Consider the following 6000-nt stretch of genomic DNA (forward strand, 5'->3'; position numbering starts at 1 on the left):
ATATCTGTTCTGGTGACTTCGTCACAATATCTGGCAGCCTTGTTGCAATCTGGTTGCTTCGCCACATATATATATCTGTTCTGGTGGCCTAGCCACAACATCTGTATCTGGTGACTTCGTCACAATATCTGGCAGCCTCGCTGCAATTTCTGTGGTGTGTAGCGGTTGGGTGGGTCGAGTAGTCTCCCCATAAGGTGTAAGGCTGGTATAGGGGTGTTATGGATGGCTTTGGGTTGGGATTTCTGCATTCATGATATATATTTGTTCTGTATCTGCTATGGGGCTATGGGTTTCATTCTGATTTCTGTACTGGGCCAAGGCCCAGATAAGTCTGACTCTGAGGTTTGATCTGGTTTGGGCTATGGTTGGGTTATGTTACACACTGAGTTTACCGAACTCACCCTTTATTTTCATCTCTGCAGGAAATCCGCAACCATAGTAGGCTTGGAGCTGTGAGGGATTCGGAGTGGCCACATCATCTGCAAATTTGGTTTTTCTAAGTTAGTTTATTTTTATTATTTTATATTCTGATTTAATTTTGGGTTTTAAGTTGTAATAAGGCCGCTATTTAAATTTCTTTTTCCGCTATGATTTTATTTTCTGATTATATTTATACTATGTCGAAACTGCTAGTGTTAGCCTGCGTGGGTTTTCAAAATTAATGAACGTTTTCCAAGACTCAACAAGCACAACAAATGGATAGCCTAAAGATTGATAAACTGGCTTTTCATTTAACCACTATTTTTACAAAGACCACCCCAATCACTTAAACCAACAAATGCATACTAAGTCGTGAGTCCATGTGACACGTTAGATCTGGCAATAACGTTTGGTCCGGGTTTGGGGTGTTACAGCGTACATTTCACCATAACCACATTAAATATTTATGGACATAAAGATCATTTCATAGCATACCAAATTTGTATGATCTATAACTAATTCAAAGTACATAAGTACAACCGAATCCATTAACCACATATTTGGTCCTCACATTTAATCTCCAATGATGAGCCCAAAACATTCATAAACCATTTTCATTATTATTTTTACTTATAGAAATTTAAATCACAAGTAAAAAATGCATCCAACCTTTATCTCATTGAACAACCGAATCACATCATCATCTACCATACAAGATATAGCTTGAGATATACTTTCAATATAAGCATAGATCATGGCCTAATACACCCAACCATTAACACTGAGATCAAGCCATTTTCACATGGCTATATATATATATACAATTTACAAAACCAACTATATCAAAATTAGCCTATACATGCCACATAACCGAATCTCAAAACATTAGTTACTGAAATGATAACTGGATAGTGTGTTGACATCTCCAACAACTTCCAACTCGAGCAAATCTCTGAAACTTTAAAGACATAGGAAAAACACACAGAGTAAGCTTTGAGAGCTTAATAAGTCATAAGTAAATAAATAACTCAATATTAATATTAACTTAATTTAATCAAACTAATTTATACTATCATGATCACATTTATTTTCAAGCTCACAATTTCATATATAACATGTACTTCCATGTACAAATTTTACCTTGGCCGAATATACATGTCTCAATTATCAAAATAACATACCCTTTCAAAGCCATATTATCAATGTATATATAACCGAATATTTAAACTTTTATATGCATATCTTCATAAATCAAACCTTAATATCACATATTTATACATAATATATGGCGAATATACATTACAATTGCCCAAATATGAAAACACATACATTTCATTTACAAAATCATATATACTTTTCATTTGGCCAATTATAGATTTTCACATACATATATACTCTCACTTATGTCATGAATACATAAGTAAATCGGATGTATACTTTCACATGTGCATACATATAATTCACATCAACATGTAACATTTATACCATCAATTCGAACATTCCACTTACCATAATTTCATAACTTAGTATGAATACATACCTGAGCTTTTTTACTTGATTTTTTCATTCGTCTTAACTTTTTATTGCTCGTTGAACCATTCGGAATTGAATAGTATACTCGGATAATCAAATATAAGGTACAATACCAACGTCCCTGACGTGGTCTTACATGTAATCTCATATCGACGCCATTGTCCCAGACAGGGTCTTACTCGTAAACGCATATAGATGCCAACGTCCCAGATGTGGTCTTACACGTAATCACATATCGATGCCAACGTCCTAGACATGGTCTTACACGTAATCACATATCGATGCCAACGTCCCAGACGTTGACTTACACGTAATCGCCTATCGATGCCAACATCCCAGACGTGGTGTTACACGTAAGCACATATCGATGTCTATATAAATCCACATTTCAACTTTAACTTGGCCAAAATACACATATGTTCATTAACAAAGTTATCATTCACTTCCAAGGTCACAATATCTTTACATAGTTGAATATATATATCCATGATTCACACTTTAATATCACATACATATATTATTTAGCTGAATATAGATTTGCAGTTAATATACATATAACCAACATTTTAACATGTATAGCTCATGTCATCACTTCAAATACCAAAACTTATTCATTACTTTATCATCAAACATAAATTATTTTTCATTACTCAATGTCAATTCATAATTTACTTCTAATTATTACAATTATTTATAAATCACATATATTGAAATTTAATAACATCTATTTGCTTATAAACTTACCTCGTACGGACATGAATGGACCAAAACAACTAATTTTCAACTTTCCCTATTCCAAATCCAATTTCCTCATTTCTTGATCTAAATTAAGATTTAAAGGTGACAAAATTCACCAAGCTTCAAACCTTATTTCTTTTCTCTATATTCGGTTGAACATGCAAGAATATAAGCATATTTTAACTTTGTTTTATTTAATAATAACCTTGTTTCTAAAATTACTTATTCCACCTTAATTAATATAATTATAAACACTTAGTGGATGGTCATTATTGTCCATTAACCATATCAATGGTCCATTTACATAATAAGGACTTCATAGTTAATAAGCTATAGCAATATAACACATTAACAAATAGCATACAACTTTTGCATTTTATGCGATTAAGTCCTTTTTATCAAATTAAGCACACAAACGATCAAATTTTTATACAAAATTTTCACACATACTAATTCGCATATAATAAGCACAGAAAATAATATTAATATATTTTTCTGACTCGGATTCATGGTCCCAAAACCACTATTCCGACTAGGGTCTAAATTGGGTTGTTACACGTGTCCCTAAACCGTGTAATAGACTGATGTCATGTAATCCAAGGACATACGACTGTGTCGCCAGACCATGCAATAGACTATGGCCATGTGGATCAACCTACACCTAATTTCAACAAACCACATGGTCATGTCTTGCACCCATTTATGGAACCCAATCGTGTGGTAGATCGTGTCACAAACGCGTGCACCTAAAAATAACTTCTAAACCAAGCATTGACATTTTAGGTTCACTTAACCCTGAAGCAAGGCATTGACCATCGATCAACCTATACATAAACTTTATAAATATACCAAAACATAACATGAAACATCCAACCTAAGTGCCTAACCAATATGCGACCATTGGCACCACAATTCAAGCACTAAACGTCAATAGTTCATGACTATTCATGCCAAATTGTTCATACTAAAACATTTGCATATAACCCTACTTTCACTAGTTAGATTATCACTAAGCAAAGTTCACTAAAATAACTAAAACATAAGTGCCTATTTCACCAAGCAAAATGTCTCATAGTTACCAAATCATTGTTTACCAACACAAACCAAAATCAATCAAAACTATAATGACCTGAATGTTAGTAGTGTCAAAAATGATGGTTTCAGAACCCCATTCTCCATTGATCAAGTCCATTAATATTATGTAATAATATTTATGTGTTAATTATAATATTATATTAAACTTTGGTTTGATGAATTTGTTAATTAGATAATTAGTTATTATACAAGTGTAACAATCTGATTTTAGTGGGACCAGGAATGGCAGTTTTAGAACCCCATAATATGATAATCGAGTCTGTAAATATTATTTAACAATATTTATGAGTCTACCATAAAGTTAAATTGAATTTAGATATGATAAAATATCTAATTAGTCATTAGTTAAGTACAAGTGAATTGAATATCAATCAAGTAATTTTATGGAATTAGGGGTTAATTAAGGTATAAGGACTGAAACGTAAAAGTGTCAAATGTGTGATTTCTTAAGGAATATATATAATTGGAACTTTAGTAAGTGGCTTATAAAGAAAATATACCCTTAATGTGTTATAGTGACCGGTTATAACTTAATATTATATATGTTTTGATATTAAGAAACATATTTTTCTCTTTTCAACTTAAAATTTTGAAGCAAAGTAGGTAGGAGGGAAGGTGAACGATTTGGGTTCTTTGATTTCAAGCGTCAATTGGTTAGTTCAATTTAGTCATATTCTTATCATTTTTATGTTTCTGAAACCTCGGTAATATAAGCTAGCTAGTCGATATAGTATTTTTCGGTATTGTTCAAGATTGAAGATGTTGCCATTGTTAAATAATTGAAGCTTGAGGTGTTATTTTGGTAGGTTTTAAGTTTAGTATTGAAAAAGGACTAAATTGTAAAGTCAATTGATGGTTTTGTGCAATAGGGATTAAATTGCATAAATTTAGAAATTTGGGGTAGGAATGAGAAATATGAAGTTAAATTAGGCCTAGAGTGAAATTATTATAAAAATCAATGATTGAATTTGAAAGTTATGTTGTCTTGATTTTAGGGACTAAATTCAATAAAATGCAAAAGTTGTATAAAATACCAATTGATTGTTAAAATGGCTATGTATTAATAATTTAAATGTTTATGCTAATCTGTAGCTAACGTTGCACCAAATTCCTTGAAAAAGAAAGGAAAAAACAAAGTAATCGACGAATAGCTTAGAGTTTACGGTTTGTATTTCTATAACCTGAACCTTTTCAATTGTTGCATTCACAAACAGTGCTGCATGGTAATAACATAAGGTAAGTTGGAAATGATAGAATGAGTTGAATTGAAACGATTCAAATTAGTTGTTTGTGATAATGACTAAATTGAATAGATTTGCAAATATGGTATATTGTTATAATTGTGCAATTGAGTTTATTTAGTGATGAATCATATTGTCATATGTGTGATTTAATGATTGGTTGATGAAATTATATTGTAGAAGTGAGGAATTGAGTATAAATGGAATTGGAACAAGGGTGGATAGTGGATATCAGTTTATCAGCTTGAAATTATGGATTTGATATTGTACGATTTAGTCAATTTGATTGAGATAGGGAAAAATGTATATGCTGCAACTATGATAGATCAGTTTAAGATATGTAAATAGTTTAATAATTACCTAATGTAATCGGACTTGTAGATTGACATGTTAAAATGCATTATAGAATTTATATTATGTTTTAATGTTCAATTATAGAAATACCACTGAATTATACTCAGCGTACGATTTTGTTTTCCATGCGAAGATTAGGTACCTTACGATTCGATCGTCGACTCAACATCCAATGGCAAATACCGAACTCACATGTTGGTGATGTGTTCATCTTGGTATTGGCATGTACCTAGGATGTCTTATGTTTATATGATGTTTATATGGATTGTGTTGGTATTTTGAGAAATTAGTTGTATACATATATATGTATGTACAAGTTATGCCATTGATCACGTTAATGGTATTTGATTGGGTAGTTGGATTGTAGAGTTGATAGCTTAATTTGTAGCTAGGTAAGGTCTTATAAAATAGATGTGCAAAAAGTGACTCTTATGCTTATATTATGCTTGAAATGATTTGGTAGTTTTGGTGTATATGGAATGAAGTTGACTAAGAGTCAATTTGAGATTGTTTCAAATGGTTAGTTTGGTGTTAATTAAATCATAGTTTGATGTTCCTTGGAGGGCATATTGAAATGGTATACAAATAATGTTTTAGTTTATTTTGGATTATTGATTGA

The sequence above is a fragment of the Gossypium arboreum genome, chromosome 1 (assembly GCF_025698485.1).
Source record: "Gossypium arboreum isolate Shixiya-1 chromosome 1, ASM2569848v2, whole genome shotgun sequence".
Classification (NCBI taxonomy): domain Eukaryota; kingdom Viridiplantae; phylum Streptophyta; class Magnoliopsida; order Malvales; family Malvaceae; genus Gossypium; species Gossypium arboreum.